Source organism: Wyeomyia smithii, chromosome 3 (assembly GCF_029784165.1).
Source record: "Wyeomyia smithii strain HCP4-BCI-WySm-NY-G18 chromosome 3, ASM2978416v1, whole genome shotgun sequence".
Lineage (NCBI taxonomy): Eukaryota > Metazoa > Arthropoda > Insecta > Diptera > Culicidae > Wyeomyia > Wyeomyia smithii.
Window position 1 is genome coordinate 216,515,833 of NC_073696.1, and position 14,331 is coordinate 216,530,163.

At 30.6% G+C, this 14,331-nt stretch overlaps 1 protein-coding gene across 1 annotated transcript in view; it reads left to right on the plus strand.

The window, feature by feature from the left end:
• Window positions 1-14,331, plus strand: part of LOC129732569 (diacylglycerol kinase eta) — a 260,168-nt gene that overhangs the window by 39,722 nt on the left and 206,115 nt on the right. The gene's annotated exons all lie outside the window — the stretch shown is intronic.

Consider the following 14,331-nt stretch of genomic DNA (forward strand, 5'->3'; position numbering starts at 1 on the left):
AGCAAACTCGTTCCGTATAACGGTATCACCTAACACCCCAAGGCTGGTTAGTTTCAGTTTCGGGGCTTTTTCGTCCTCGTTCCAAGATGACTGGGTCGAGGCTACCGCGGGTGGATTTCGTTTTATAATGGTTGCGGATTCACCTTGCCATCATCGGCATGTCATACTAGGAGACTAGACGAAAGTGATGGCAAGGTAAGCGAACCACAATATTGCCGTTGTTTTTGGGATGGATGTTCCGCGGTCCTCATTTTTCTCCATACAGTGTAATTATTCTTCAAGATTAGAACGTGGTGTTTTTTATTACATGGTTGTGTTTTTCAAATCGAATTTTCTCGGGTATAAGCGTAAGGTTGAAATGCATGAAGAGAACTTTATTTTGAACAGAGTAATCTAATTTTTTATACGATTTTCAGATGGTTCTTACAACGTATTAAATTAGATTTGTATTTTTTGTTATTTACAGTGTTCCATTATTTGAAAATACCCCAACATTTCTAAATAATGAATTAAAGATTATTTATCCTTAACACTCTAGTAATAACACTTACACTCCTCTATGATTTTTATTTGTAAATTCCGCCCGTTAATATTTTATTCACCCCAAAACTTTCCAAGCGTCTTAGTAACCAGCTGATTTCACGCAAACATTGTGCAAAAAGTATAACACACAGATTATCCAGTAAATGCATTGAAGTAGGTGAAAGTTTTTGTTCGTTCTCTGGCGTAACATCTTTAAGATATTCCCAAAATCCTCCAATAAACTTGGTTCCAATCCGCGTTCCTCCGATCTCGCGGGCACCCGAAACTTTCCAGGTCTTGCTCCACTTGGTCTGCGCTTCTCTTCGTCGTGTACAAACCGGATTTACAGCGAGCGGCAGTTTTGCAGGTAAGTTGTCTGGTACTCGTGCAACATATCCTGCTTGCGAGATATTAGGTTCATTCTCCATGTGAAGCCCATAGTGGGCGCGACTTCCGTAGATAAAAGGGATCTCTTTTAGGGTCCCTGAGTTTACATCCTTCCTCAAACGGTAACGTTAACATCGAATATTTTTACGCAATTTTTTCGACACCTAATTATCTGTTGAAAAATTTTACGGGTTACTCTTAGGCTATGTAAAAAAAAATCAAAATTATTTAACAAACAAAAATAAACTAACAAAAATTAACAGAAAAGAGCTAGAAAAACAAGAAAATTATTTTACTTAAGGGGTTATATACCTTTTTAGTTTTCAAAAAACCGGAAAAAATTTTATTACATTATCTTCAAATACAACATCTTGAGAACATTTCCACAAATTTTCATAAAGATCTGAGCAATAGGAAGAAAGTTAGAGCGATTTGCAACGCGCCTCGCCACGGCCGCATAAGCTAAACTTGAAACTTATCTCGGCGCGATTATCTCGGGATAGTTTTTTGCGGAAAATGACTTTGCCGTGATCCTGATTGCGGGAAAACTACTGAACCGATTTCCATCATATTTTTTTTTAAATTTTCGTTATAAAATTCGCCGGTCCTTGAACGATCGCTTTTTCAAACATACAGTTACATTTTGCCGCAAAAAAATTTTTAATGCAATTTTTTGCGCTCAAAACGTGCATTTTTTGGAAAAAACGTTCCCGTTTGCACTGAAAACAAAATACTCACAAAAGCGATCGTTCAAGGACCCGGCACACTGCTAAACTAATGAAATAATATGAGTTTTTTGATTTCGGTTGATCCGCTGAGTCTCTATCAGGATCACCGCAAGCCTCTGCAAAAAAATAGCGTTTCGGGGAAACGGCCATTACTCTAGTAATAATTGGTGTATCTCAAAATCAAACGTATTTTCTTGTTGTTGATAAACTGTACTTTCAGAAAAATACCACTTTGATGTAATGAAAATGGTGCTATGCACTTAAAAATAAATTCGAACTTCCCTCATTTTTCTCGACCAAAAAGGTATATAACCCCTTAACCTACCTTACGTACTACCACTTGCATCTAAATTAAAAACCACCCACGCGAATAAATACCGAACTCCTTTGTGAATCCTAGTTCAGATCGCACAAGGCAGGCACGTGTTGATAAACATGATTGTTTCAATTATACAACCGGTCTGGGCCCAAGGGGTTGCCTGGGAGAGGGATGATTGAAATAATTATAATTTAGTCAGCATGTTTGCTAACGAAATGAATTTGCGGTGAGCGTGGCATCGAGTGTGAATCGAGTTTAGCTACAATAATTACGAACGAAAGGCTTATTATCGGACTGGAGCAGCTGTGATATGCAATATCAAGTAAAGCATGATGCTATATTCTCCAAAATGGTTTCAAAGTGCTCTATTTGAATATATATTGATAATACTTTATAAAATATTAGGCTTTTTTTTGCTCGAGTTGTACCCTTCACCAAATCTTGCTGGTAAAAAAATAATTGATTACCTCTAAACCGTCAAACACACTCTCCACTCCAATCTAGATTGAGTTTTCGCAATCATCGTCGGAAAACCTCAACTCTCCGCGGGCCCGGCAGCGTTGAAGTGAAATTAACTCCACTGCTGCCAGTAAGCGTCCAATAAGCGAAACCAAACAAAACGGCGCAAGGGAAAATGAGCCAAAGGATTTCTTATTCACGGTCATTAACTGGCTCGTTTCGGTTTATTGCTTTCCTTTTGTTCCGTTCTCCATCATTATTCATGTCACGGCCATTATGGGAAAGGCTCTGTCCTGAAGTACCCGGGCTGGATTTGACCAACGTCTCACGGGGAGGGTTAGTCCGTTTGGAACAAAACATAGTGAAACCCTGCGGCCAATCGGTGGCAGTTAAGAAAATATTATTCTACAAGATCGAAGCACGGCTAAGTGTATAGATGTTGAAACATAGCCCACTCTGCAGCCATAATGGTGGTACAACAAATGGACTCTAAATGTGGCTAATAGCAGTAGTGTGAATATATTTTCTTCAGGTCTTATTTCCATAAACTGGAAACGTTCTCCCCCTTAGTTTTGGGTACTATGTGATTTTCTGGTTCATAGAGAAAATTACTTCGTATAATAAGTATTCGAGAAATGAAATATTCTAAACGGGTGTTCTACCTAGTTTTGTCCCTAAATAATTAAAAAAGTGAATAAAAATGAAATGGAATAGAAAACAAATAATAGAAAAATCAATGGAAACTCAAAAAAATGAATAAAAAGAAAATAACAAAACATGTAAAATAATAAGAAACAAAAGTGAAAAATAATGAAACCAGAACAAATATAAATAAGTTTAATGAAAAGGTTTGATAGATAGAGCACATTGGATAGCAAATATAAAAGTGAAATATTTTGTAAGAGAAAGAAAAATAAACAATGAAAAACTAAAATATATGGAATACAAAAAAGGATGAAACACAATGTAAAAAAATCAAGCGGGAAAGAAAAAAAAATTTACAAAATAACGCAAGCAAACACCAAAAAAATACAATTCGAAATTCAAAATAATACTAAAACAAAAAACTCGAGAACACGAGATGAAAAAATAAACGAATAAAAAATGAAATTATCAATCAATAGTCAATTTATGCAACAAAACATCTGAAATAAAAAGTATGAGATACTAAATATAAGTATAAAATCCAAAATAGGGTGAATTATATTAAGAATGAAAAAGAGACAATATGGTAAATTATAGAGGCAATAAACTAATAAAAAAAATGTAAATAATAAGAGCAGAAACAGGAACAGTTACAATAAAATTAGAATTCAAAATTTGATAAAATAAATGGACAAAAATAATAATAAATCACTTATAAAATGAAAAAAACAAAACCAAAGTAAAATATCATTTTTTTTTAAATGAACCATGAATAATTTAATGTTAAAAACCAAGGAAAACAAAAGATATAAATAAAAAAAATCCAGAGAAAAATAACTAAATTTAAGATTAAACATAAACAGGAGATGGAAAGTATAATAAAGAAAAATTAACCATATTAAAAATCTAACAATATAAGACAAAATCAAAAAAAAAAACAAAAACATTTTGATAAAAAGTAACCAAAGTTAACTAAACCAAATCAAATAAATATTAAATATTGACATAATAATTTAAATTGAAAATTCAAAAATAAGATATGAAACAATAAAATTCCAGAATAGAAATTGGAACACAGTACAAATGAATAATTGAGCAGATAAAAAAATCAAGAATAAATGAAAATACGGAGGAGAAATGGGTAGAAACAGAATATAGGAATGAAAAAAAAATCTAAAACTAGCAATATGAAATTAATTTTTAACTGAATAATTAAAATTAGTTTATATAAAATCTCAGAATTTAAAAAAAAACTATTTTAAAAACATTGTAAATGCAACAAAAACAGAAAAAAAGAAAATTGCAAATAATAGTTGAACGAACAAAAAGCACATGAAACAAAACATAAGAAATCAAGAATATTAAATAAAATTGAAAAAAAGCAAAAAACAATAAACAAAAGCTGGCAACAGTTACACTGTGCTACAAATGAAAAAAAAATCAAGAACATCTGAAGTGACCTAGTGTAGGTTGTAGGACTTGTTGAGTGTAACATTCGCTCATACTAAAAATTTTCCAAACACCCCCAAAATCTGAAGTTATGGTCAAAATATGGTTTTTTGAACCTCGGCGCATATAATATTTTTTAAATCAGTCATTTATCAACCGATTTTCAATATTTTACTAGTTATAGAAATAGTACAAATAGGGTTTTCAAAATATTAACAGGTTTTTACTAATATCAATAAAACATGTTGAGTTATTTGAGTTTATATCTAATTTTTTAGACTTTTTCACGAAATTTTTCAATTTAATTTTAAATTTACCGTCTATTTTTGTGAGAAATATACCACAAATGTACTATAATTTAGAAAGTATATTCAATTCCAAATCAAATGAAAGTAGTTTTGTGAAAATTAGTTGATATTTGGCTAAGTTATATTTTTTTTTAAGAAAACCAGAATTTTTGGCTTCTGTCGCACAATTATTTCACGGAGCTACAAATGATGAAAAAATGCAAGAACTTTTGATGAGACTTAGTGTGGGTTGTAGCTTTAGTCTAGTGTTACTTGCGCGTTTACTTGAAGTTTTTCAAATTGGTACCCCGAAAATTATAAGTTATGTTTAAAACCCTTAGCTCACATTTTTATGTTTGATTCGGTTATTTTTCAACCGATTTTTTATATTTTGGCTGTTTTGGAAAAATGAAAAATAGAGCATTTGAAACATATAAATATGTCTAAAAAATTTACCTATATGTGATGAATAGTTTTAAAATAAATAAGATGGTTTATGTTATTTTCAATTTTTTCCAAATTTATTCGCAATTTTTCACACATTTTTGTAATGATGGAGCTTCAATTGTTGTAAAAGTTGGAAAGTTCTTTTTAGTACCAAACGAAAACGATAGGTGTTGTTGATGATAATCTGTTATAATTTGGCTGACGAAATCTAAGCACATATATGGTGGAAAACATCAAGTCATATCTCAGCCAAAACACTTACTGTTTTTGTTTGACACTAAATGTACTTTTCAAATTCTACAGCAATTAAAGCTCGTTCATCACAAAAATGTGTAAGAAATTGCGAATTAATTTGGAAAAAATTGAAAATAACATAAACTAGGTATCTTATTTATTTTAAACTATTCATCACATACAGGTAAACTCTTTACCTTCCCAAAACAGCAAAATATAAAAAATCGGTTGAAAAATAACCGAATTAAACATAAAAATGTGAGCTATGGTAAAAAACAGGCTTTTGACCATAACTAATAATTTTTTGGAGTATTTAAAAAACTTCAAGTAAACGCTTGTTACTTGCATTAGACTAAAGCTACAACCCACACTAAGTCACATCAAAAGTTCTTGCATTTTTTCATCATTTGTAGCTCCGTGACATAATTGTACGATAAAAGCCAAAAATTCTGGTTTTCTTAAGAAATATATAACTTAGCCAAATATCAACCAATTTTCACAAAACTACTTTCATTTGATTCGGAATTGAATATACTTTTGAAATTGAAATTATAGTTTATTTGTGGTATGTTTCTCACAAAAATAGACGGTAAATTTAAAATTTAATTGAAAAATTTCGTGAAAAAGTCTAAAAAATTAGATTAAAACTCAATTAACTCAACATGTTTTATTGATATTAGTGAAAAACTGTAAATATTTCAAAAGCTCTATTTATACTCTTTCTAAAACTAGTAAAATATTGAAAATCGGTTGATAAATGACTGAGTTAAAAAATATTATATGCGCTGAGGTTCAAAAAACCATATTTTGACCAGAACTTCAGATTTTGGGGGTGTTTGGAAATTTTTTAGTATGAGTGAATGTTACACTCAACAAGCCCTACAACCTACACTAGGTCACTTCAGAAATTCTAAATCGCTGTAGCACAGTGTTATAAAAGTTCACATCTATGGACAACGTAATTCTAATTCCCTAGCAAAAAATATATCAAATATTAGAAATATGGGAAAATGTAAAATAAAAATAAAACAAGAAAACGAAGAAACTCATGCAAGCGCGAAGAAGTAGAAAGTAAGAATAGCAAAAAAATTAATTAGTTCAAACCAATAAATATATATTATTGTAATAAAAATAATCAAGTTTTATGTAGCACAAAAAACAGAAAATTTAAAATGAACCAAACAAAAATCTATTTAAAAAATCTAATAAAAAATGAAAGCGAAACAGTAGTAAAAACAAAATCAGAAACAATGAAGTAAATATAATGAAAGCAGAACATTTATCATAAATTATAAAAATTAAATATGTAAATTAAACAAAAATTAAAGAATGATAAATGAAATAAATAATTCAAAATTGAAATTGGAATACAAAACCAATAGAGAGACAAGAAAACCAACAATTAATAAGAACTACGAAGAAAAAAGTCGAGCAGAAACGGAATAGGTAAGAATGAATGAAAGTAAGAATTTTAGCATAGCATAGCATAGCATAGCATAGCATAGCATATTTGATCGCCCGTGTGTTGCCCGCGATTGACCAGAATCAGCTGAAATTGCACAAAGAACCGTCAAAATGGTGCCTAGGAGTAGCAAGCCATTCTCAGTGTACAAATTCTGGTGATCTTTCTTTTCACTGGTCAATAACAAAGCTGGCCACGCCCAATGCAGATCAATAGAGGAAGGGATATCGGGAGTGTTAGTTTAATACTTGTTGCTACTAGAGACCGAGGAATCCTCTGCATCATCCACAAGTATCAAGGGAAGGAATTAGTGTTAGTGGAAAGAAATTGATCTGGATCCATCGAGGTTGATGGTGCGATCTTCTCTACACAAATTCGCGCACGATATGGTTACTTCTCGGTCTCTGGGCAGCCGGCCTTCAGGAGACGATATAAATAGAACCGCGCCACGATCTAGTTATCTTCGGCAACCTATTAATCGTTAACAGTCTGTATCACACCAAACTTTGCGTTTAATGCCGTGAACTTAATTCAAATTTACCTAAAAACGAATGGATTTCGTAAAACGCAACAACCGCACGCCGAACGCAAACTACGCAAACTACTGGTCTCAGCTCAAATAACCGATAGAGCGCTGTATTGAGATAGTCACACTGAGCGCAGTCAAAATACCGCACACGAAACTGAACTGCCTTCTCCGAAAACAAATAAGAGCGTGCCGACCACTGGTATGACGAAAAAGCCAAAACACCCGCTTTATTAAAAAAAAAAAAGGAAAATAAGGGAACCGGCAAAACAGGAATAGATTTGGCATCCATGCAGGGTTTGTCTTTGTCGTGAATAATTACAATATTTATCGAACGAACGAAACCTATTCTGAATCGTAACGTGCTAAAAAAGAACCGACGGGCGTACAGTCTCCGAAATAATGATTTGGTACATCCCGGAAATCACAATACACCGATAATCCTTAGATGAGCAAAGCTCACCAAGGCCGAAGACACGTTTACACCGGAGCATTATGTAGGACCGCTTTATTCCCTCTCACCGACGCATACGCAAGAGGACACGGTGCTTCGCCCCGATAATCTTTTGTTTTGTATTTAAGTTAAGATACCTACTGAGTATAAAAACTGGCAAAGTTTCATGCACTCATAGCTCAAAAATTTAAAAAAATGCAATATGCATATCGAACAAGACTGAATTCTAAGTTGATTGATAAAATGCCAAAGCAATCGCAATCAAAATTTAGTTACTGAACCAACAAGATTTTCACATAATTAATAAAAATTGTCTATGTGTTTCAATATTTGTTCAAAAGCTAGAAAAATCATCAAACAAGGGTATAAAACTGGGCCAAATGTTTGTAACCGTTCGGTCAGGCCGCGATAAGTTTATGAATTATATTCTAATGCTACCAGTTTCATGTTGTGGGAGCCAGCGTGTACAAAGGTTTAAAGCTCTCACCTATTGGGGCAATTCTGATTATTCAAGCAGAGCATTAGCAAATGAAACGACTCCACAAAACCACGCTAAAATAAATCTCGACATATTGTAAGCAATGCACCCAGATTGACATCTACCAAGAAAATAAACAAATAAATAGATCAATTATTTTTAAAACGGATAATTGACAACGCAGGCAGGGTGTTTAAAGTATCCCTGCCGACGTCAGTGCACTGCTCCACGAGACGCATGAAACGCAAAAACTAAACATAACACTTACTGCTTGTAGATTTATTTAACTTTTAAAATTAAAATATTTTTTTTTTTCTGTGTATATATAGAAGAAATATCGATTAACACGTAACAACTTGCACATCCCTACAGACAGACAATGCGTTACAGCAAAATTTTCCAATTAGAATTATATTTCTAGCGCTTTCTTATTGAAACAATTTATTCTAACTGGCGCTAGTTATATGAAACAATAATTGAACGAATAAAAGCAGAATACTTAGCTTTATATAGGTTCTTCGACCCTTTTCCTCTCGCCTTCGTTCAACATTTACTATAGCACTTGCCACTGTATGACGTAACACTTTGACATTTTTTTCTTCGTTGGATGTTGGCTTACCAAAAAAACAGAAAAATAAAACACATTTTGCCGGACGATTTTCACATGATATCGTTCTTTTTCATGCCAACTTCACACAATACAAACTTGAACTGTAATGTCAATTTAAACTGCAGACTCTATTTCCATAAATCCAGCAGAATACACTCGAATTACACGAAAATATTACGGAGTAATTTTTAACGCGCCTACCAATCCGCAGCAAGGCATCTGTCTGAATGAAAGTAAGAATTTTAAAAGCAACAATACAGAAAAATGAAATAAAAACGGAACAATTTTAATGAATACATGAATAATCTTATAATTTATAAAAAAATCAATAGTATATAGAAGAAAATTGGAATAGTTTCAAAACACATAATAAAATTGCCAATAAAAATTGAAAGAGATAAATAAACAAAATCTCGAAAATAGTCTATAAAACGTTAGCACTGAAGAATAAGAAATAAAATATAAACCCATCAAAACAGATTTATTTAAAACATGATTTAAATTAAAAAATAAAACACACAAATGGAAATTTTATTTCAAAAAGGGAAGAAAGAATAAAATGATAGAGCATGTAATCACAAATAATGATGAATTATGATATAAAACAAAAAAAAAATTAAATAAAACCGGAAAAAACAGTCAACAAAAATTAAATAATGCGTTGTAATTCAAAATGGAAATGAAATTCACAGATTAAGAACAAGAAATGAAGCATACGAAATCGATCCTGGAGTGAAAAATATTTAAAATAATTTCAAATGGTTATAAAATAGATATACGAGAAAATGGAAAAACAGGAAGTTGACAATTAAAAAAAATGAAGGAGAAAAACCAAAAGAGATTTGAAATGGGTGAATATTGAAAATCAAATAATTATGAAAAGGCGTTAAAAAATAAACTAAGAAAAATAAACGAAAGAATAAAAACACCTAAAATCCATAATAAAATAATAATAAAATACAATAAACGAAAACAAAATAGCAAAATGAAAAAAAAATAATAATGCAAATAAAAAATGAAATATCAGCAATGATAAAACTATAAAAAGCAATGGTTGAAGATAACCATACTCAGCAAATATCAAATATGATGAAAAATTACCAAATGAATACAAAAAATGAATAGCATAAAATGAACTTGATAAAATAAATTATTAAATATAATTGGTAATGAATCAATAACACTGACAACACACGTTGTGTCTCAAATCTCAAACTGTTTAAAAAAGTTATAGATTATAACTTTTCAACAGTTCTTGTGAAGCAAAGGTAGCTTTTTCAGAGTTTGAATGATTTCTTCCATAAGCAAACGAAGAAGCGACTAACCCGGCGAGCGATTACTCTGCGGCCGTATGAAGCTCTTCTGCATTTATTAGGGGCATCAAAATTTGCAGGAATGGTTAAGAAGCTACATTTTTTAGGGCAACTTTGTTTTCGCTTCTGTCGACCAGTGTAATACAAATCATATTGGGGGCCATCCACATACATGTTTTATTTTTATTTTACATATTCCTAGTTTCTATTTCTAATATTTGATATATTTTTTTTTTGTTAGGGAATTAGAATTACGTTGTCCATAGATGTGAACTTTTATAATTTTTTTGAAATCTGGCCAGCTTTTGTTTCTTGTTTTTTGCTTTTTTTCTTTTCATTTTCATTTTATATTCTAGATTTCTTATGTTTTGTTTCATGTGCTTTTTGTGGTTTTTGTTCGTTAAACTATTATTTGCAAATTTTGTTTTTGTTTTTGTTACATTTACAATGTTTTTAAAATAGTTTTTTTTTAAATTATGAGATTGTTTATCAACTAATTTTAATTATTCAGTTGAATATAAATTTCACATTGTTAGTTTTAGATTTTTTATTATTCATTTCTATATTCTGATTTCTGCCCATTTCTTCTCCGTATTTTCATTTATTCTTGATTTTTTTTGTCTTCCCATTTATTCATTTGTACTGTGTTCCAATTTCAAATTTGGAATTTTACTGTTTCATATCTTATTTTTGAATTTTCAATCCAAATTGTTGTGTCAATATTTAATATTTATTTTGGTTGGTTTGGTTTTATTTTGGTTACTTTTTATCAAAATGTTTTTCGTTTGATTTTTTACTACGCTTTTGTTTTATAATGTTAGATTTTTAATATGGTTCATTTTTCTCTATTATTTATTCCATCTCCTGTTTATTTTCAATCTTATATTTATTTATTTTTCTCTGGAATTTTTGTTATTTACATCTTATGTTTTCCTTGGTTTTAAACTTTAAATTATTCATGTTTTACTTGAAAAAATGATGTTCCACTTTTAGTTTTGTTTTTTCATTTTATAGGGTAATCGCTCCATTATTCATCTCAACAGATAGGAGCATCTATATTCATCTTATTTCTCTCATTTGTCCAATTTACCGTCAAATTTCTACAAATTTTTGGAAGTAGATCTATTTGCTTCCTGATGTTGTCAAGTGGTTGAAAATTTTACATTGAAAATATGGTTAATTTTGACGATAAATTGATCAAAAAGGCGTGATGAGATGAATATAGGTGCTGAGATGAATATTATTACCCTAAGTGATTTATTATTATTTTTGTCCATTAATTTTATAAAATTTTGAACTCAAATTTTATTGTAATTGTTCCTATTTATTTTATTTTTACTGTTACTTTTAATATAATATAAATTTACCTTCACAATGTTTTTCTTTTCTTTCCATGTTTTATTTTGCATAGCTTATTTTCATTGTTTATTTATTTAATTTTAAGTTTCTCTGATTTCCATTTATAATTTTATATCCTTTATTAATTTTTATTTGATTCATATTTTTTTATTTTTTTCATATTTTCTGTTTCTGCTTTTATTATTATTAGTTTAATGTCTCTTTATTTTACTATATTGTATTAAGCACTTCTGCATTTATTAGGGGTACCAAAATTTACAGGAATGGTTAGAAAGCTACTTTTTCAGGGCAACTTTGTTTTCGCTTTTGTCGACCAGTGTAATACAAATCATATTGGGGGCCATTCACATACCACGTGGACAGCTATGGGGGGGTTGGCGAATGTCCACGGTCCATACATTTTTTTAGGATTCATATGGACAGTTGTCCACGAAGGGGGAGGGGAGGGTCGAAATCGTTAAAAATCTGTCCACGTGATATGTGGATGGCCCCTTGTGAATAATAGATAATAGATAATAGATAACAAAAGAAATTAACAAAGTGCTTCAAAAAACTACTCTGTACAAAAAAAAAAATTATCTCAACCAAAATTAAGATTGTGTCTCGCGGAAAATGTTGAATGCAAAATCACACACGGGAGGTACATGGAGTTTGAATATTTGAGCAATGTTTTCGATTCCAAGTGTCTTAAAAGCACATGAAACTGTGAAAACTGATGGAATATTTTTTTTTATTTTGTTTGAAAAATCAACTCTGTACTTGTTCTTCCGAATGTTGTACCAGACAATTTATTCCATATTGGCCAACACACAACACACACAGTGCTTTGGCTTATATAATCGGACAATAGACTGTATCAATGTTATTCAGCGATAATGAGAGTATAGGGATCCCAATCAGATACGCAACACAATTGACTCGTTGTTTTTGGGTTTGCGTCGTTTTGACAGTTCGACCATACATTTTCTGTCAAATTTACATCATCAAAACGCGAAGTACCCATTGGCTGAAACTTTACATAGACGATTTTATAGGCAAAAGATTCCATTTTGTGCTATTGGTGTAATTTTTTGAAACACAACTCATTTTAGAAAAGCTATTGAAAAATGCTATTTCGGATAGGTATTGATGATTACAAATATTTTTAGAGCCAACACGGTTCGTTTGAGCGGTGTGACGTCTTCGGAAAAGTTGTAGATAATAGTTTTATCTTTCAAAAAAAATATAGAAATTTCTAATTTTTTGAAAAAAAAAATTCATTATCCAGAACAGCCCATTTAAAAAAACTGATTCTTTTAATAAAAACTACGAAATATAACCTAAACAACGAAACCGGTCATGGAGAAATAAAAAAAAAAAGTTATAATTATTTTCAATTCTTTTTTGAAAGACAAAGTTATTATTGACAACTTTGCTAAATACACTATGCCAATCAAATAAACCGTTTTGACTGTAAAAATACTCTTAATTCCTCATAGAGTGCTCTGATGGAAATTAAAAATATGTCTACTGTTGAAACGGTTTGTTTGATCGGCATAGTGTCTTCGGCAAAGTTGTAAATAATATTTTGTCTTTCCAAAAGAAAAATATGGCTTCTAAAAAAAATAATTGAAGAAAATTTTTTTTAATTTTTTTTAAAAAAATGGTTGTTTTTTTTTCTTGATTTCTGAATGATCGGACTGGTTTCATTGTTTTGGTAATCTTTTGTAGATTTTATAAAAAAAACAGAAGAAATCAGAAATGAGCTCTTTTTAATAATTAATTTTTAATTTTTCTTCAAACTTTTTTGAATATATAATTTTGAGTGTAATTTTTTTGAAGACAGAATTTTTATTATTATTATTACTTTGTCGAAAACGTCACACCAATCAAACGAACCGAAGTGCTATTTTTCATTTTATGTTAATTTTTTCACAATATTATGAACCGAATAAATGATCCACCCTTATGAAGCATAATGTATTCGATGCTAGTTATAGTTATTTCGAGAGACTAGTGATAAATTTCAAAAGATAAATTTTAAACATTTTGAACTCCGCCTTCCACAATTGATAAAAGCCCCAGAGAGTCGATTTTTGCAAAAAAAAAAAAAAAATTCAGATGACACCAGTTCTCGACGTTTTATGCGTTTTTAAGTCATTTGGCATCATCATCCCTCCTAGGGCGATTTTTCGGTTTTCAAAAAAGTCAAACTTCAATCGCTTTGCGCCACCCCATTTTAAGTCCGATTAAGCTGAAATTTTGCAGAGGGTGTTTTTTCGAGCAGGTTAACATTTTGTATTGGGTTTTTTCTTGAAATTCGAGATAACCATTTTGGCTGGCACTCTAATAAATATATATTGCAAATAAAATAAATGACTGAGTATAAAAATAGGATATAGGAAATGAACATAACACAAAAATAAGGTTTAAATCAAGGCTGAGTATGAAAAAAATTATATATTATGAAAAAATGTAACAAGTATATCTGCAGTAGAAAACAACAGACAATATATAAGGAATAAGAGGAACATATTTAAACTAATATTAATAGAACGCAAAATTTAGAAATGAAAAAGCAAAGTTTCAAACATATACAAGAAACTGGATATTTGATATCGATATATTTAAAAAAAGGTAAGTTTGGTGGATCTGAAAATATATAAAAATCTA